This window comes from Anomaloglossus baeobatrachus, chromosome 3 (genome assembly GCF_048569485.1).
Source record: "Anomaloglossus baeobatrachus isolate aAnoBae1 chromosome 3, aAnoBae1.hap1, whole genome shotgun sequence".
Lineage (NCBI taxonomy): Eukaryota > Metazoa > Chordata > Amphibia > Anura > Aromobatidae > Anomaloglossus > Anomaloglossus baeobatrachus.
Genome location: NC_134355.1, coordinates 525,459,360 through 525,480,686, shown reverse-complemented (window position 1 = coordinate 525,480,686; position 21,327 = coordinate 525,459,360). Strand labels below are relative to the sequence as shown.

Sequence of the window (21,327 nt, the reverse complement as noted above, 5' to 3'; positions counted from 1 at the left end):
TAAAATAGAGCGAATATACACAAATAAAACCACAAAAAAGATAAACATTGACGAGGTAGGTAAAATAGAGTGAATGTACACAAATAATCCCAGAAAAAGGAGAAATATTGACAACATAGGTAAAATAGAGCAAATGTACACAAATAATCCGAGAAAAAGGAGAAATATTGACAACATAGGTAAAATAGAGTGAATGTACACAAATAATCCGAGAAAAAGGAGAAATATTGACAACATAGGTAAAATAGAGCGAATATACACAAATAAAACCACAAAAAAGATAAACATTGACGAGGTAGGTAAAATAGAGTGAATGTACACAAATAATCCCAGAAAAAGGAGAAATATTGACAACATAGGTAAAATAGAGCAAATGTACACAAATAATCCGAGAAAAAGGAGAAATATTGACAACATAGGTAAAATAGAGCAAATGTACACAAATAATCCGAGAAAAAGGAGAAATATTGACAACATAGGTAAAATAGAGCGAATATACACAAATAAAACCACAAAAAAGATAAACATTGACGAGGTAGGTAAAATAGAGTGAATGTACACAAATAATCCCAGAAAAAGGAGAAATATTGACAACATAGGTAAAATAGAGCAAATGTACACAAATAATCCGAGAAAAAGGAGAAATATTGACAACATAGGTAAAATAGAGTGAATGTACACAAATAATCCGAGAAAAAGGAGAAATATTGACAACATAGGTAAAATAGAGCGAATATACACAAATAAAACCACAAAAAAGATAAACATTGACGAGGTAGGTAAAATAGAGTGAATGTACACAAATAATCCCAGAAAAAGGAGAAATATTGACAACATAGGTAAAATAGAGCAAATGTACACAAATAATCCGAGAAAAAGGAGAAATATTGACAACATAGGTAAAATAGAGCAAATGTACACAAATAATCCGAGAAAAAGGAGAAATATTGACAACATAGGTAAAATAGAGCGAATATACACAAATAAAACCACAAAAAAGATAAACATTGACGAGGTAGGTAAAATAGAGTGAATGTACACAAATAATCCCAGAAAAAGGAGAAATATTGTTAACATAGGTAAAATAGAGCAAATGTACACAAATAATCTGAGAAAAAGGAGAAATATTGACAACATAGGTAAAATAGAGCAAATGTACACAAATAATCCGAGAAAAAGGAGAAATATTGACAACATAGGCAAAATAGAGTGAATATACACAAATTAAACCACAAAAAAGATAAACATTGACGAGGTAGGTAAAATAGTGCGACTGCACATAAACAATAATATAACATTTTTTATTTCGATAGCGCCAACATATTCCGTAGCACTTTACTATTCAGAGGGGACATGTACAGACAATATGAGACATTACAGAATAGCACAATTCAATAGATTCCATAAGAAGTGATGTTGCAATCTATGAAATAAAAACAGAAAAAGGAGAAATATTTACAAAGTAAATTTTGTGTTGGAAAAGTTTTGATTTATTAGGGAGCAAAAATCAAAGATATTTGCTCCAAATAGAAAAGTAAATGGTTACGTGATCCAGATGTAGCTGAGCTGAGTTAGTAATTTTATGCAAAATGTAACAATATCATAATATGAACTATGGCCTCTGGCTTTACATAGGACTGCCAATAAACCTAATGCATTAATTGAATGCAGCCTCTGGATGGTACACAACAGCCAGCACCATACAGTTCGCCTCTGCTGCATTTGTCTATAGTCTGCGGCAATCGCCATGCGCTTCGCTTTTTGTGTGTGTGTGATTTTGCTCGAATGTGTACGCCTTTAAGACAGAGGGTGACTGAATACACATCCTTGTGCTTGGCTGCTAAATGTCAAACTGCAGTGGAAAGAAATACAGCATTGCAGTGGTGGTGCTCAGAGGCACCAGCTAGGAAAGCAGGAGCTATTAAGTGGAAAATTCCTGCAGAGGACGTGTTTCTATTTCCAATGTGAAGAAAGAGGCTGTTGTTTGAGGCTGACAGGTTTGTGGAACATACAGGAAAACACAAGGAAGATGAGAAAATGACCTCATTGAACTCTGAGGGCTTATGCAAACAAATATCCGCAGCCAGCATACCGCAATTGTATAGTCCTAGCGTCCAAGTAACCACCTGACTTGGATGCGCCACATGGAGCTCTGTGTTTTTCGCCCTCATTTAACATGTTTTCGGGAAAGGTGGAAACACTGTGAAGTAAATAAATCAGCATAGGCTTCTACTGTAACAAAATTTTCCATGTATTTTTATTTTTTTAACTTTGGCTGAAGTGTACTATTATACAACCTCTCTGGGGTTTACCTGCTCGCCCCTTCTACATGCTGAGATTAAATGATTCACAGCACACTGTTGTTTACGAAGACCTTAAAATGCAAATTTCTAATACAGATTATGCGACTCTCTTTATTGATTTGTGTTTTCGCTGAAAACTCCCAGGCTGACGGTAAGTGGTTTAATCCTTGGTATTAGAATTAGATATACAATGGATTACTTGGATCACAATTCTAAACTTTTGTTGAGAACAAAGGATGAAACGATCCAAACTAGAGAGATGTATTCTCCACACACTTTTTCATGCCCACTTTCAATGCTTTAAGAAAGTTTTTAGAAAACGACATGCATTTCAAGCATTTGTTTTTTGTTTACAAACATTTTTGGTGTTGTTTTTCGATATTTATTGGCATTTTGTCTGGCATTTTTAAAGTACTATTGAAAAGCCCATGGAAAAAAAATCAGAAGCATGTTGTATTTTGATATTGGCCACAAACATGTAGCAAATATTGAGCCCCTTTGCTGAGTGATAGCGTGTCTGAGGCTTCCAATCACAGACGCTGGTGGGCGGGTCTATATCGTACAGTAAAATAAATAATAATAATAATAATAAAAAAAATGGCATAGGATCTCCCCATATTATGATACCAGCACAGATAAAGCCTGACAGTTGGGGGCTGGTATTCTCAGGCAGGGTATACCAATGGTAATTGGGTGCCCCCAGCCTAAAAATATCAACCTGCAGCCCCCAAAATTTCCGCATCCATTGGGTGTGACAGTCCCAGCACTTTACCCAGCTCTTACAAATAGTCCTGGTGCGGTGGCAATCGAGGTCATAAAGAGTTAATGGCAGCCCACAGCTGGATTAGTAGTAGTTGCTGCCTGAAGCTCACAGCGAGCAGTCATGTTCCATAGCACTTGCTCTGAGCTTCAGATGTATCAGTGTGGGAAGCGTCGTGGGACCTTGTGTAGATTGTGTCGGACCTTCAGGGGTGATTTTGGGGTTAACAAAGGGGTGAAAGAGGGTGCTTTTCAGTGTTTGTGTTTATTTATTTTCACTTACAGATTAGTGGGCTGCCATTAACTCCTTATTACCCCAATTGCCACTGCACCAGAGCAACAGGAAGAGCCAGCTCCAGTACCAGAACTTTTTTTTTGAGTTATACCTGGCTCACTGTGATATAAATTTTCAGGTGCACGGAGAAAAAAGGTCCATACAAAATAGAGATAGCTCCGGCACTCTAATAAAAGGAATACGGGAACAAGATGCTTTAATGCTTCAAGATATTTATTTGTGCATAAGTCAAAAAAGGTTCTGGACCAATCCAACGTTTCAACTGTACACTCAGTCTTTCTCGAGGATAGGTTATCTATGGGGAAATTGTGGTAAATGACTGGTCGTCGTCAATTGGATTTTAGAGTGGGCTAGCAAAATCGGAGGACCTTATGCACTGTTGGAGGAACTAATAGATATGGCGATCCGCTTTTGTAGCTGCAATAATTGTATTAGTACTGTAACATTAAAGCATCTTGTTCCCGTATTCCTTTTATTAGTGTGCCAGAACTATCTCTGTTTTGCCAGTACCAGAACTGGCGCATCCATTGGATGTGCTGCTTCTGGGGTGGCTGCAGGTTGCTATCGCTAGGCTGGAAAGGGACAAATAACCATTGCCCTTTCCACCCTAATAATATCAGCCTCAGTTGTCTGCTGTACCTTGGCTGGTTTTACAAAAATGGAGAGACACCACATCATTATTTTTTTTTTTTAAATAAATCAAACAATTTAATAAAAAAGCATGGGATCCTCTCTATTTTTCATAATCAGCAAGGTACAACAGACAGCTGAGGGTTGCAGCCTGCAGCTGCTGCTGTTACTGTGCTGGATATGAAAAATGGTTGGGACCCCACATAATTTGTTTTACTAAAAACAATTAAAAACACAGTTGGCCATGCTAGCTATAGCTCTGTTTATTGAGCTTTTCTGTTATTTCTATCTATTCTTTGTTATTATCTATTCTATATGTTACTTATTTCTATATATTCTATATGTTCCATCTATGTATCTATTCTTTCTATCTATTCATAGATTTGACTTGGGCAAAAGCCCAGTAAAAGCATAGCAAAACGCAACAAAAACGCATGCATTTTTTGGATGCGTTTTTGCTGTGGGTGCATGTTTTGGGGGCCAAAAACGTGTATCTTTTTCGTCACCACAAAGATGCAGTCTGCGCACATAGCCTTACTATGGGCAAACAGGTAATAGGATGCTAAAAGAATTTGTAGGCCTCATATGCACACTGCATTTTTTGCCGTGTTTTTGCCGAGTTTTTGGGGTGCAGTTTTGGTACCAAAGCTGCACGCGTTTCCTTCCCCAGCAAAGTCTATGAAATTTCATTTTTGCTGTGTGCACGTTGCAGTATTTTTGGCCACATCTTTGTGGTGACCACAAAGATGCAGTATGCCAATTATTTTTGTGTTTTGTCCCTGCGTTTCTCACTAGTGATAGACAGACTCGCAGATCAATCCTCCGTTGACTTGGGGTTAGCGGAGAATTGATCCTTGGTATCTGGCCGGATGCCAATCCCCATAAAAACTATGGGGACCAGAAGCCAGGAGTAGGAGCAAGCACTTCATACTTATCAATACACCGGGGCGGCTGTCACACTACTCCCGCGGCCGCTCATTTACTTCATGGGCTGCTGATTACCTTAATTGAATATGCACTGCTTCCCCCGCCCACCGGCGTCTTGAATTGGTTGCAGTCAGATGAGCCCCCAGCCTGAGTGATAGCGTGTCTGACTGCAACCAATAACAGACACCGGTAGGCAGAGCTATATCATTTAGGAAAAAAAATAAATTTAAAATTTGCTTAGGATCCCACCATATTATGATACCCAGCACAGATAAAGCCCGACAGCTGGAGGCTGGTATTCTCAGGCTGGCGGATACTCATTGTTATTGGGAACCCCCAGCCTAAATATATCAGCCTGCAGCCACCCGGTATTGCCGCATCCATTAGATGCGACAGTCCCAGCACTTTACCCAGCTCTTCACAATTCCCTGGTGCAATTGAGAAGGATTTTTTGGGGTGTTTGTGTTTATTTACTTTCACTTAGAGATTAGTGATGGAGGGTCTCATAGACACCTAGCATTACTAATCCAGGACTTATTGGCAGCTGTGGGCTGCCATTAACTCCTTCTTACCCCGATTGCCATTCCACCAGGGCAATACGAAGAGCCGGGTCCAGTGCCAGAATTGTCGCATCTAATGGATGCGCCACATAGGGGCACCTGCACGTTGCTATTGTTAAGCTAGAAAGGGCCAAATAAACATGGCCCTTCCCACCCTAATAATATCAGCCTCCATTCGTCTGCTGTACCTTGGTGGGTTTTAAAAAAAAAAATAAATAAATAAAATAATTACAAAAAAAGTATGGGATCCCCTCTATTTTTCATAACCAGCCAATGTACAGCAGACAGGTGAGGGTTGCAGCCTGCAGCTGCTGATGTTCCTGTGCTGGATATTGTCACGCTTCCCAGCTCCCGTCACATGCTCCCCAGCTCCCGTGCCACGCTCCCCGGCTCCCGTGCCACGCTCCCCGGCTCCCGTGCCACGCTCCCCGGTCCTCCGCTCCACAGCCTCCTTGCCTCCTCTCCCTCACCTGCGTCCTCCAGGCGTCCTGGTCCCCGCTCCCGGCACCCTTCCGCGTCTCTGAGCCCTCTGCCAGGCACTCCTGCTTCTTGTGCACCGCTTCCTGCCCTGGCTTCTGGCACCCGGGCCTCGCGCATGCGCGTTAGGGCGCGCGCGCGGTCATTGACCCTTTCTTAAAGGGCCAGCGTCCACTGACAGGATATTACACACACAGGTACAGGGTATAAAAGGGTTTCCTTTCCAAGTGGCGGGGCCTGTTCTCCGTGTTTAGTAAGCTAGGAGTCAGGTCTCCTGTACCTTGTCCCATACTGACTTATCTGTCTTGTAGAGTCGCTCCTGCCTCGCCAACCGGTCCTGACGGTTCCAGAACTCCGGACGGTGACTGCCCGCCATCTCATCAGTCCCTACCGTCTCCGATCCCTGGATCCGTGTGGTGACCGACCTCCTCGCTCAGATGGTTCCGGATTCTGCCTGACATCATCCCGGCCTCCGAACCTGAGCCTCGTCACCCGGACTACCTTCAGAGACTCTGTGGTCCCAGGGACTTCTTCACTCCGGTCCTCTGAACGGACTGTCTTGCTACCCGTAGTGCTCCGGCTACCGGGCACCTTGCCCTCGGTGGGGTGCTCAGTCCAGTGGATCCACCTCCTGGGCCTACCCATCCTCCTGGTCCTAACAGCAAGAACAGGCCATGGATCCCACCGAAGCACTAGTGTCCCAGCTGGCCGGATTGCAGCAGGAACTCGGACGACAACGCGAGACCCAATCCCACATGCTAGCCTTCATGACCTCAGTGGACACCCGCCTGAATACGCTGCAAGCAACAGCCACGTCCCTGGCATCACAGTCCACGTCCACAGCTCCCGTGGGAGCTTCCTCGGAAGCCTCTAAACTCCGCTTGGCCTCTCCGCCCCAGTATGCTGGAGATCATAAGACCTGCAGAGGATTCTTGAATCAGTGTTCCCTCCACTTTAAGCTGCCTCCGCATCTGTTTGCCTCCGACCAAGCCAAGGTGGCGTTTGTGATGTCGCATCTAGAGGGTGAGGCACTGGCCTGGATGAACCCCTTGTGGGAGAAGGAGGACCCTGTAACCACTAACATCCAGGAATTCCTGCAGGCTTTTCAAACCACCTTTGACGAACCCGGACGTGCCGCCGCGTCCGCCTCATCACTCCTCAGGCTACGTCAGGGGACCTTCATGGTGGGTCAATATGCCATCCGCTTCCGCACCTTGGCCTCAGAATTAGGGTGGAACAATGAGGCCCTAACCGCCGCCTTCTGGGAAGGACTCTCCGGTCATATTAAGGACGAGCTGGCCGGCCGCGATGTTCCTTCCACCCTGGATGCCCTGATCGCTCTAGCCACCCGTGAGGACCTCCGCTTTCAGGAACGATCCAAAGAGGTGTCCCATGAGAGATGATCCTCCGCAGAAGCCCGCCGTTCCTCAGTCGGCGTCATCTGGCGTCTCTGTCCACAAGCCCATGCAGATTGACCGTTTGAGGCAGTCCGAGCAACGCCGAGCAGAACGGCTTGCCAAGGGCCTCTGCTTCTACTGCGGAGAGGGTACGCACCTGCTACATTCCTGTCCAGAGAGGCCGGGAAACTCCAAAGCCTAGGGTTGGTAGGAGAGGCCACCCTAGGTACTGGGACTCTCTCAGACCCAGTTACGTGGACTGTTCAAGTGACAGCGGGAGAGACGCGGTTCACGGCAGAAGCGTACCTCGACAGCAGGCAATTTCATCCAGCAGGCTACGGTGGACAAGTACCAGGTGCCTGTTATTCCACTCGACAAACCTCTCGTGATTGCCTCTGTAGATGGGAGACCCCTCTCTGACACCATCTCGTGGATCACCAAGCCTGTAGAACTACGTATCGGTGCCCTGCAGACTGAGAAAATCACGCTCTACGTCCTCCCGCGCATGTCTCATCAAATCCTGCTGGGACTCCCCTTGTTACGGACACACGACCCGTCGGTCAGCTGGCATGCTGGAGAAATTACCCGATGGGGTCCCTCTTGCCCCGAGAACTGCCTGAAGTCCATACAGCCCATCCGACGACCTCCGGTCCCGGAGTCCCTACCATGACTGCCTTCGGCCTATTGGTCCTTCGCGGACGTTTTTGATAAAAAAAAGAGTCTGAGGTACTGCCGCCACATCGTCCCTACGACTGTGCCATCGACCTACTACCGGGAACCACACCTCCTCGAGGACGGATATATCCCTTGTCCCTTGCTGAAACAAGGGCCATGTCTGCCTACATCACTGAGAGCCTGGCAAGGGGATTCATCCGGAGATCCTCCTCTCCTGCTGGAGCAGGCTTTTTCTTCGTTAAGAAGAAAGAAGGCGACCTGCGCCCCTGCATTGACTACAGGGGATTGAACCAAATCACCGTAAAGAATAAATACCCCTGCCGCTCATCCCCGAATTGTTTGATCGGCTTAGAGGAGCTCGTGTGTTCACCAAGTTGGATCTTCGTGATGCCTACAACCTGGTCCGCATCCGCTCTGGGGACGAATGGAAGACCGCATTCAACACTCGCGATGGGCACTACGAGTATTGTGTGATGCCCTTCGGCCTGTGTAAAGCACCGGCAGTCTTTCAAGAACTAGTGAACGACGTGTTCCGGGACCTTCTCTACGTCTGTGTGGTGGTATATCTGGATGACATCCTGGTCTTCTCTCCGGACCTACAGACCCAGAGAGAGAACGTGCAGCTGGTACTACAAAGGCTTAGAGAGAATCGCTTGTACGCCAAGTACGAGAAGTGTGTCTTCGAACAGTCATCTCTTCCCTTCCTGGGTTACGTAATCTCCAATACCGGCCTGCAGATGGACCCAGAGAAGGTCTCTTCCATCCTCAATTGGCCCGCCTCCTTTCGGACTGAAGGCGATTCAACGTTTCCTTGGCTTTGCGAACTATTACCGTCAGTTCATCTGTCACAGGCAGGGAGGGGACGCTGCGCTCACCACGCTCGGGTCCGGCGCTGCTGCTGCTGCTCTGTGGCTCGAGCGGTGGGCCGGATCCCGGGACTCGAGCGGCGCTCCTCGCCCGTGAGTGAAAGGGGTGGTTTGTTGGTGTTTGGGATGTCGGTTTGTGACGCCACCCACGGTGTGTGGTGAGGTTGGGGCACCACCGCTGCTCTGTACGGGGATCCCGGGAGCGATGACAGGGAGCAGCTGGGATGTTTCTCTTCCCTCAGTGGGTAGGGGGATTTTGGTAGTCCCAGGGCCCGGAGTTGTTGGCTGTAAGGTGGGTTGCGGGGCTTGGCCAGGTGCAGGGTCGCGTGGCAGCGCAGTGCCAGACAGCATGGTGGTACTCACTCAGCCAGTAACGCACACGGAGTCTCTGGTAAAACAAACGGCTGGATGGACGAGTCCCACAGACGCCTGCGACGGTCACTCCCGGTAGGTTGGCGGTAACTGTCTCTCCCTGCACCTTTGTTGTGTTTTCGGCCCCGATGGCTTCCCACCGGTAACCCGCTACCCAGCGGTAGGTTGGCTAAGGGAGCCCCTGTTTGCCTGCAGGCTCTGGCCCTGGGAGCTCTAGCTCTGGTGGTAGCTTTCTCTCCCTCACGGTTTGGACGGTTGCCTTCAGTCGGGTCTTTACTGCTGGAAAACCCCGGAGGTTCCCGTTGCTGATGGATTTGACTGGTTTTATGGCGACTCCTAGCCTGGTCGGGGTCCGTAGGCCCTGCGGATGGTGCTGGCTTCTCTTCGCTCCCCGATCTGGTACCGGTGGGCCACCGCCCGTCCCCGGTCCTTACGGTTGTGCGTCAATCGGCCTCTCCTGCAGACGGTCACCACCGTCTGCCAACCTTGCTGTTTCTGTGCCCGGGCCATGTACCCGGACACGGCCAGTCAGTTCCTCTACTACCACTTCCCTGACTCAACTCCAAAACTCAACTGCCTTCCTTTTCCCGCCTCCAGGACTGTGTACTCCTCGGTGGGTGGAGCCAACCGCCTGGCTCCGCCCCACCTGGTGTGGACATCAGCCCCTGGAGGGAGGCAACAAGGATTTTGTGTCTGACTTTGGTGTTCCTAACCGGGGTGTAGGGTGTGTTGTTGCAGTACCTGTGACGTCCTGGCTTGTCCAGGGCGCCACACATCCCTCACTTCTCTGCCCTGATTGCGCCTCTCTCTGCCTTGACCAAAAAGGGGGCTAATCCGAAGGACTGGTCACCTGTGGCCGACGCCGTGTTTGGCTCCCCGAAGCGGGCATTTGCTTCATCTCCTGTGCTCCACCGTCCTGAGTTAAACTGACAGTTCACCTTGGAGGTGGATGCCTCCTCCTCTGGGGCCGGGGCAGTGCTCATGCAGAAGTCCTCCACTGGGAAGATGGTCACTTGCGGATTCTTCTCCAAGAGCTTCTCGGTGCCTAAACGCAACTATACCATCGGTGATCGAGAGCTATTAGCAGTCAAGCTGGCTCTGGAAGAATGGCGATACCTTCTGGAGGGAGCAGTGTACCCCGTGATCATTTACACTGACCACAAGAACCTGGAATACCTGCGGTCTGCTCAACGACTGAACCCACGACAAGCCAGTTGGTCCTTGTTCTTTGCCAGGTTCGATTTTCAACTCCATTTTCGGTCCGCGGATAAGAACGTGCGAGCAGATGCCTTGTCCAGGTCTTTCGTGCAAATGGAACAGGAGGAGGAGACATCCCAGCTCATCATCTGCCCAAGTAAAGTCATTCCGGTGGCTCCTGTCACTCTGGCTCAGATACCCCCTGGGAAGACCTATGTCTCTGAAACCGACAGACAAAAAGTCTTCCACTGGGGCCATGCCTCGAAAATAGCCGGCCATGCTGGTCAGAAGAGAACATGGAGTAGGATTGTCTGGCACTATTGGTGGCCATCCCTTCGCATGGACGTCGCGTCTTTTGTCTCAGCCTGCTCCTCCTGTGCCTGGAACAAGACGCCCAAACACCTGCCATATGGTCGTCTTCTGCCGCTGCCAATTCCCTCCGTTCCGTGGCAACACATTGCAATGGACTTTATTACAGACTTGCCCTTGTCCTCCGGACACATGGTCATATGGGTCGTGGTGGATCGTTTCTCCAAGATGGCTCATTTCGTCCCTATGGCCGGACTGCCCTCTGCCCAGGAGCTCGCTGACGCCTACATACAGCACATCTTCCGGTTACATGGCTTTCCCTCACACATTGTGTCCGACAGAGGAACTCAGTTAACCTCGCGCTTCTGGAGGGCTCTCTGCAAACATCTGGGAGTGGCTCTGGACTTTTCTTTGGCCTACCACCCTCAGTCGAATGGCCAAGTGGAATGAGTCAATCAGATCCTGACCTCCTTCTTGCGCCACTACGTTAATATCCATCACGACGATTGGTCCACGCTCCTTCCTTGGGCTGAATTCTCCCATAACCATCACGTCAGTGAGTCCTCCTCCAGCTCTCCCTTCCATGTCGTTTACGGACTTCAGCCTTTCGTCCCATTACCTGGATCCTCTACCTCGGATGTCCCTGCTGCTGATACCGTAGTCCATGACTTCTCAACAATTTGGAACTCTGTCAAGACGTCCCTTGGACGCGCTTCCTTGCGGATGAAGAGACACGCGGACAAGAAGCGTCTGGATCCTCCGTATTTCTCTCCAGGAGATCTGATCTGGCTTGCTTCCAAATATGTCCGATTGAAGCTACCGTCGTACAAGCTGGGTCCTCGCTACATCGGGCCGTTTAAAGTCATCGGCAAGATCAATGAGGTCTCCTACAAGCTGCAGCTCCCGGCCACGATGAGGATACCCAACTCCTTCCACGTCTCCCTGCTCAAGCCAGTTGTCCTTGGTCCCTTCTCCGCTGATGCCCGTTCTGCTCCTCCCCTATTGCTGACGATGACATTATGCGGTAAGGGATATCGTGGTCATGAAGACCGTGCGGGGCCGGCAGTTCTTCCTGGTGGACTGGGCAGGGTATGGTCCTGAGGATAGGTCCTGGGAACCCCGGGAGAATGTGGGTACTCCCCTGATACGTGCCTTCCTGTCCTGGTTGCGGGGAGGGGGGCATGGCGGAGGGGGTACTGTCACTTTTCCCAGCTCCCGTGCCACGCTCCCCGACTCCCGTGTCACGCTCCTCAGCTCCCGTGCCACGCTCCCCAGCTCCCGTGCCACGCTCCCCGGCTCCCGTGCCACGCTCCCTGGTCCTCCGCTCCACAGCCTCCTTGCCTCCTCTCCCTCACCTGCGTCCTCCAGGCGTCCTGGTCCCCGCTCCTGGCACCCTTCCGCGACTCTGAGCCCTCTGCCGGGCACTCCTGCTTCTTGTGCATGAGGCCAGAACCGCAGTAAGTAGGCTATAGTGGGACATGAACACCGCTAGCCCTATGTGTTTGTAGAGTGTTTGAAAAACTGATTTACGTTCTTTCTTCGATAGCATGTGTCCAATGGTGTGAGGACACTTTCTGGATCCATATACGCCGCTCTCCTGATGAGAAGGGAAACGCGTTGAGGGTGGAGCGCTTTAATAGTCAGAGGTGGTAAAAAACTGAATCCTATGAAGTACCTGGAAAAAGCCGGGGGACCCAGGAATGACCCACTTATCTGATGATCAAACAGTGACCATAGTAGGAGGATGTATTGACTCCAAGACAACAACACCAACACCGTGGTGAGATTGTTCCATTTTTTATTATATCTAGGCGTCTCTGACGGTGGTTGGTTGACAGCGATTGGTTAATGCTGTATACTATGTGAGTCACTGGATTGAGGGGCTGCGGATATACCCGTTAGGGGTTAAATTGTGATATAAGGGGTTGATGATGTATCCTGATTTATCAGTTTCCCTATATTGAGATGATGTGCATTGCACACGGGTGGTATATCCAAGAAAACAGCCCTGTGTATGGGACATAGAGTTAGGGAGAATACTGAATTATTTGTTCTTGAAGGATTCTCCCGTCCTCCCATACGGTGGCATTTGCTAGTTTTCTGTATTTTATTATGCACAATCACGTTTTTTAAAAATAGTATTAATTAAAAGGTATATTTTAGGCGTATTTTGTTCAGTTAGTGGTATATCGCTAATTAATCACTAATTTCTCTATTACCACGTCCAGTTTGCTATATTTTTCACATTGAAGGCATCAAAATTATGAATTAACACATGTGGAATGAGATAATTAACAAAAAAGTGTGAAACAACTAAAAATATGTCTTATATTCTAGGTTCTTCAAAGTAGCCACCTTTTGCATTGATTACTCCTTTGCATACTCTTGGCATTCTCTTGATGGGTTTCAAGAGGTAGTCACCGGAAATGGTTTTCACTTCACAAGTGTGCCCTGTCCGGTTTAATAAGTGGGATTTCTTGCCTCATAAATGTGGTTGGGACTATCAGTTGTGTTGTGCAGAAGTGTGGTGGATGCACAGCTGATAGTACTACTGAATACACTGTTAGCTGCTTTTTTCTTGCCATAATACAAATTCTAAGTAAAGAAAAATGAGTGGCCATCATTACTAGAGTTGAGCGCGGTTCGTGGTTCGAGGTTCTCCAGTTCTAGGCTCGAGTGATTTTGGGGCCTGTTCTAGATCGAACTAGAACTCGAGCTTTTTGCAAAAGCTCGATAGTTCTAGAAACGTTCGAGAACAGTTCTAGCAGCAAAAAACCAGCTAAATCCTAGCTTGGTTTCTGCTGTAATAGTGTAAGTCACTCTGTGAATAACACTATTATGACATTTCAGTGTACAGTGTGCGGGAACAGCGCCTTCAGATCACTGCTGTTTCTATAATGGCGATCGCCATTTTTTTTTTTTTCCTTGTCTTCCTTCCCTAAGCGCGCGCGTGTAGTGGGGCGGGCCAGCATGTCAGCCAATCCCAGACACACACACAGCTAAGTGGACTTTTAGCCAGAGAAGCAACGGCATGTGTGATAGGATGTCCATGTCACATGTCCCTGCATTATAAAACCGGACATTTTCCTCCAGGACGCCATTATCTCTTCTGCGTCTTTGGTGTCAGACATCACTGTCGCAGCTCCGTCCTTTGTCCTATCGCTGATACAGCTGTATGCGCTCCATACACAGCGCTGGACAGCTTAGGGAGAGCACTTTCTAGCAGTCCTTTTAAGGGATCAAACCGGCAGGGTCAGAGTTAAGGTGACAGGTCCTGAAAACAGCGACAGCGTCTGTGTAGCCAAGGTCAGGGATCTCCTCCCTGCATTTCCCTATTAGGAGGGAATAGAAAGGCAGGCTTCCATTCCTCTACCCAGACCCCACAATCCTGGCACTGTACCCTCCTGTCCTCTGCACACTCCAACTCATTATAACTAAGCCATTATACTAGCAAACACTCAGTGTACCTAGTGGCATCCTATACGTGGCTATTGGACTTTGCTATAGTCCCACTAGTGCAAAGACATTTGCAGAGCGCGTCTGCCTGCATTGCACACTCCAACTCATTATAACTAAGCCATTATACTAGCAAACACTCAGTGTACATAGTGGCATCCTATACGTGGCTATTGGACTTTGCTATAGTCCCACTAGTGCAAAGACATTTGCAGAGCGCGTCTGCCTGCATTGCACACGCCAACTCATTATAACTAAGCCATTATACTAGCAAACACTCAGTGTACCTAGTGGCATCCTATACGTGGCTATTGGACTTTGCTATAGTCCCACTAGTGCAAAGACATTTGCAGAGCGCGTCTGCCTGCATTGCACACTCCAACTCATTATAACTAAGCCATTATACTAGCAAACACTCAGTGTACCTAGTGGCATCCTATACGTGGCTATTGGACTTTGCTATAGTCCCACTAGTGCAAAGACATTTGCAGAGCGCGTCTGCCTGCATTGCACACGCCAACTCATTATAACTAAGCCATTATACTAGAAAACACTCAGTGTACCTAGTGGCATCCTATACGTGGCTATTGGACTTTGCTATAGTCCCACTAGTGCAAAGACATTTGCAGAGCGCGTCTGCCTGCATTGCACACGCCAACTCATTATAACTAAGCCATTATACTAGCAAACACTCAGTGTACCTAGTGGCATCCTATACGTGGCTATTGGACTTTGCTATAGTCCCACTAGTGCAAAGACATTTGCAGAGCGCGTCTGCCAGCATTGCACACTCCAACTCATTATAACTAAGCCATTATACTAGCAAACACTCAGTGTACCTAGTGGCATCCTATACGTGGCTATTGGACTTTGCTATAGTCCCACTAGTGCAAAGACATTTGCAGAGCGCGTCTGCCTGCATTGCACACTCCAACTCATTATAACTAAGCCATTATACTAGCAAACACTCAGTGTACCTAGTGGCATCCTATACGTGGCTATTGGACTTTGCTATAGTCCCACTAGTGCAAAGACATTTGCAGAGCGCGTCTGCCTGCATTGCACACGCCAACTCATTATAACTAAGCCATTATACTAGAAAACACTCAGTGTACCTAGTGGCATCCTATACGTGGCTATTGCACTTTGCTATAGTCCCACTAGTGCAAAGACATTTGCAGAGCGCGTCTGCCTGCATTGCACACGCCAACTCATTATAACTAAGCCATTATACTAGCAAACACTCAGTGTACCTAGTGGCATCCTATACGTGGCTATTGGACTTTGCTATAGTCCCACTAGTACAAAGACATTTGCAGAGCGCGTCTGCCTGCATTGCACACTCCAACTCATTATAACTAAGCCATTATACTAGCAAACACTCAGTGTACCTAGTGGCATCCTAAACGTGGCTATTGGACTTTGCTATAGTCCCACTAGTGCAAAGACATTTGCAGAGCGCGTCTGCCTGCATTGCACACTCCAACTCATTATAACTAAGCCATTACACTAGCAAACACTCAGTGTACCTAGTGGCATCCTATACGTGGCTATTGGACTTTGCTATAGTCCCACTAGTGCAAAGACATTTGCAGAGCGCGTCTGCCTGCATTGCACACTCCAACTCATTATAACTAAGCCATTACACTAGCAAACACTCAGTGTACCTAGTGGCATCCTATACGTGGCTATTGGACTTTGCTATAGTCCCACTAGTGCAAAGACATTTGCAGAGCGCGTCTGCCTGCATTGCACACTCCAACTCATTATAACTAAGCCATTATACTAGCAAACACTCAGTGTACCTAGTGGCATCCTATACGTGGCTATTGGACTTTGCTATAGTCCCACTAGTGCAAAGACATTTGCAGAGCGTGTCTGCCTGCATTGCACACTCTAAAGCCTGCTTTACACGGTACGATCGATTGTGCGATTTCACAATCGATCGTACCCGCCCCCGTCCTTTTTGCGTCACGGGCAAATCGCTGCCCGTGTCGCACAAAGTTACTAAACCCCGTCACACATACTTACCTCTCGTGCGACCTCGCTGTGGGCGGCGAACGTCCACTTCCTGGAGTGGGAGGGACGTTCGGCGTCACAGTGACGTCACACGGCCGCCGGCCAATCAGAGCGGAGGGGCGGAGATGAGCAGGATGTAAACATCCCGCCCACCTCCTTCCTTCCACATAGAGCCGGCGGCGGCCGCGGGAGGCAGGTGAGCTGCTCATCGTTCCCGTGGTGTCACACGGAGCGACGTGTGCTACCACGGAAACGATGGGCGACTAAAGTAACCGATATTATGGAACCTAACGAGCAGTACCCGACTCACGATTTGTGAGCGATACTGCGTCGCTAGGAGGTGTCACACAGGCCGGCATCGCCAGCGATGCCGGATGTGCGTCACAAAAACCGTGACCCCGACGATCTATCGCCCGATAGATTGCCTGGTGTAAAGCAGGCTTAACTCTTTATAACTAAGCCATTATACTAGCAACTTTTGCTGCCAGTTTAAGGGCCGTAGTTGCATTGTCAGGGATATTTATTCTTTATTATTCTGCTGTTAATAAAGCTAGACCACCACTGCAATCTACACCACCTCTCAATTTTTACTACCACATTTTCAGTCCACAATCTTGTCGCAATCAATATGAGTGGCAAAATGACAGATGCTGGTGGAAAGGGGAAGAGGCGTGGTGGAAAAGGCAAAAAAGGTTTTGTCTGTGGGGAAGGTGGCAAAGCTCCATTATCATCTGCTGAAGATAGACCATCTACCAGCAAAAGTAAGATGTCTACTACTTACCGTGGACAATCCGATGTGCTCCCTTTTTTACGGACACGAACAACAGGAACAAAAGGTAGATGATGGGCAAAAAAGGAAAATGCTTGAATGGATCTCAAGTGATCCAACAAGTGCCCTCTCAGCCACTTCAAGTACCGCATCCAAAAAACACCAGTCCTCTGAGTTGTCATCCCAATCAAACTTGATTTCTCCCAGCTCTGAAGTCTCCATCAGCCCTGCACAGTATGGTGGAACTGAGATGGCTGAGTCTGCAGAGCTGTTCAGTCACACTATAGCCTGGGAATCAGAGGTCTGCTCCCAAGCTACAGTGAGTACAGAACAGGAAATGGTCTGCAGTGATACCCAGAACCTTTGTGACTCTGATTCAGGCCGTGAGGACCAAGTTTCGGAGCATAATGTTGACCCTTTGTCACAAACTGTAACACCTGTGGTTATAGACAATGAGGAACATACTGATGAAGATGAGACTCAGATACCCGATTGGGATGACAACTTAAATATTCGGTCAGGGCAAGAAGAGGCTCGGTCAGAGGGGGAGGGGAGTGCAAACACAACAATTGATGATGAAGTTCTAGATCCCACCTACTGTCAACCCACAGTCAGGCACTCGAGGAGGTCAACAGAGGTGGTGGAGGAGGATGCAACTGATGATGAAGTTACCTTGCGCCTTCCTGGACAGAGTCGGAGTACTGGTAGCACGTCTACAACTGCATCCTCAGCCACCACTCTGCCTATGAGCATTATTCGGGGTGGATCATCAGGTTGCATGGCCTCTAAGCCTTGCGTAGCCTGGTCCTTTTTTGACATAGAAAAAGATCGCCCAAATTATGTGATCTGTAAAATTTGTCATGGTTCTCTTAGTAGAGGTCAAAACCTCAGCAGTTTGACAACTTCTTCCATGAATCGTCACATGAATAAATATCATATGGCCCGGTGGGAAGCTCACCGTGCTGCAATGCGGCCTAGCGGAGCGAACCATCCACCGCCTGCCCCTTCCAGTGCATCCGCGCGCTTGTCATCTTCTAGGACTGTGGGGACAGCTGTCACACCTGTTTTTCCACCCACAACTTCCACCACTGTAACCGCAACAGGCAGTTTGCTTGGTAGGTCATCAGTTGTTTTGGAAGGGGAAACAAGTGAGTGTGTACAGCTTTCTCAGACATCGATAGCACCAACGTTGGATGAAGGCAACATCATGTCTCCGCCTGCACTTTCCTCACAAACCTGCATTTTTCCAGGGACACCCTACTCAACACCGTCTACACACAGCAGCCAGATCTCTGTCCCTCAGATGTGGACAAATAAAAGGCCATTTCCTGCGACCCATGACAAAGCTAAGAGGTTGACTCTATCCCTCTGTAAGCTGTTGGCTACAGAAATGCTGCCTTTCCGCCTAGTGGACACACAGGATTTTAGAGACCTTATGTCTGTCGCTGTGCCCCAGTACCAGATGCCTAGTCGCCACTACTTCTCTAAGAAAGGTGTGCCCGCGCTACACCAGCATGTCGCACACAACATCACCGCTTCCTTGAGAAACTCTGTGTGTGAACGGGTGCATTTCACCACCGATACTTGGACCAGTAAGCATGGACAGGGACGTTACATGTCGCTGACTGGGCACTGGGTAACTATGGTGATAGATGGTGAAGGGTCTGCTGCACAAGTCTTGCCGTCCCCACGACTTGTGTGTCAATCCTCTGTCTGTCCAAGTTCCGCCACTGCTTCTGCATCCTCCACCTCATCTGGGTCCTCCACCTCCGCCCCAAGCCTGCCTGGTCAGGCCACCAGCGTTCTCACTGCGCAAAAGGAATCACGCACCCCTCATTACTATGCTGGCAGCAGAGCGCAACGGCATCAGGCGGTCTTTAGCTTGACATGTCTTGGGAATAAGAGTCACACAGCTGAGGAGTTGTGGTCAGCTCTGCGGTCCGAGTTTAATAAATGGTTGTCTCCACTCAACCTGCAGCCTGGTAAGGCCGTGTGCGACAATGCTGCAAACCTGGGTGCGGCCCTTCGCCTGGGCAAGGTGACACACGTACCTTGTATGGCTCACGTGTTGAACCTTGTCGTGCAGCAATTTTTAACACAGTATCCCGGCCTAGATGGCCTTCTGAACAGGGCACGAAAACTGTCTGCTCACTTCCGCCGTTCAAGCGCCGCAGCTGAGCGACTTGCATCGCTCCAGAAGTCTTTCGGCCTGCCGGTTCATCGCCTGAAATGCGATGTGGCGACACGCTGGAATTCAACTCTCCACATGTTACAGCGACTGTGGCAGCACCGCCGTGCCCTGGTGCAATACGTCATGACGTATAGCCTGGGCCAACGAGATGCAGAGGTGGGGCAGATCACCCTGATGGAGTGGTCTCAGATCAAGGACCTATGCACCCTTCTGCACAGTTTCGACATGGCGACGAATATGTTTAGCGCTGACAATGCCATTATCAGCATGACGAATCCAGTCATTTACATGCTGGAACACATGCTAAACACTATTCGGAGTCAGGGGGTGGGACAACAGGAAGTGGATGAACTACAGGAGGATTCATATGCGCAAGACAGAACAACATCACCAAGGTCCAGACGTCCATCATCACCAAGGCGCCAGGCATGGGAGTATGGGGGACAGGGATCAACAAGGGCGCATGGTAGCAGGCGAGATGTTGAGGAAGGTGCAGGAGGACATGAAGAAATGGAGGACGAACTGTCCATGAACATGGAAGACTCAGCAGATGAGGGAGACCTTGGTCAAATTTCAGTTGAAAGAGGTTGGGGGGAGATGTCAGAGGAAGAAAGAACGGTTAGCACCTCTATGCCACAAACACAGCGTGGACTTGGTCCGCATGGCTGCGCAAGACACATGAGTGCCTTCTTGTTGCACTACCTCCAACATGACCCTCGTATTGTCAAAATTAGAAGTGATGATGACTACTGGCTTGCCACACTATTAGATCCCCGGTACAAGTCCAAATTTTGTGACATAATTCCAGCCATAGAAAGGGACGCACGTATGCAGGAGTATCAGCAGAAGCTGTTACTCGATCTTAGATCCGCTTTTCCACCAAACAACCGTGCAGGTGCAGGGAGTGAATCTCCCAGTTGTAACTTGACAAACATGGGACGGTCTCGTCATCTTCAACAGTCTACACGTACCAGTAGGACCGTATCTGGTGCTGGTAACAGCAATTTTATGGAATCTTTTCATAATTTTTTTAGACCCTCCTTTGAAAGGCCACCAGAGACAACAAGTCTGACACATAGTCAACGGCTGGAGAGGATGATACAGGAGTATCTCCAAATGAACATCGATGCCATGACTGTGCAACTGGAGCCTTGCTCCTTTTGGGCTTCAAACCTAGAAAAATGGCCAGAGCTCGCAACTTACGCCTTGGAGATTTTGTCGTGTCCAGCTGCCAGCGTTGTCTCTGAACGTGTCTTCAGTGCTGCTGGGTGTGTGCTGACAGATAAGCGCACGCGTCTGTCCAGTGACAATGTGGACAGACTGACGTTCATCAAAATGAACAAGTCATGGATCCAGAAGGAATTTACAACCCCTGTGTCATCCTGGGGAGAGTAAATTCTTGTGGATTTGGAATGTGCTTGATGCAAATCTAGCTGTGAAGTGTACAACTAGGGCACAAGTGCTGCCACTGAATGGGTGGGTGTGTGTGGGGCACAATTTTTGGAAAAAAAGGGAGACTCCGCTTGGAGTAACCCTTGCTGTGTTTTTAAAAGAAGCCAAGATGAACAGAGCTGGGATCAGGAAAGACTTTGCTACCTACCCTGGTGTCATCCTGGGGACGGTTAATTATGGCGTATTTTTGAATGTGCTTGATGCAAATCAAGCTGTGAAGTGTACAACTGGGGCACAACTGCTGCCACTGAAGGAGTGGGTGTGTGTGGGGCCCAATTTTTGGAAAAAAGGGAGACTCCGCTTGGAGTAACCCTTGCTTGCTGTGTTTTTAAATGAAGCCAAGATGAACAGAGCTGGGATCAGGAAAGACTTTGCTACCTACCCCGGTGTCATCCTGGGGACGGATAAGAATGGCGTATTTTTGAATGTGCTTGATGCAAATCAAGCTGTGAATTGTACAACTGGGGCACAACTGCTGCCACTGAAGGGGTGGGTGTGTGTGGGGCCCAATTTTTGGAAAAAAGGGAGACTCCGCTTGGAGTAACCCTTGCTTGCTGTGTTTTTAAAAGAAGCCAAGATGAACAGAGCTGGGATCAGGAAAGACTTTGCTACCTACCCCGGTGTCATCTTGGGGACGGTTAATTATGGCGTATTTTTGAATGTGCTTGATGCA

General features: G+C 48.4%; 1 long non-coding RNA gene across 1 annotated transcript in view; it reads right to left on the bottom strand.

The window, feature by feature from the left end:
• Positions 1-1,354: 1,354 nt before the first annotated feature.
• Positions 1,355-21,327, bottom strand: part of LOC142295493 (uncharacterized) — a 57,049-nt gene continuing 37,076 nt past the window's right edge. Inside the window, exon 3 of the long non-coding RNA XR_012751472.1 lies at positions 1,355-1,423. This is a non-coding gene — a long non-coding RNA (uncharacterized LOC142295493). The remainder of the gene's footprint in view (positions 1,424-21,327) is intronic.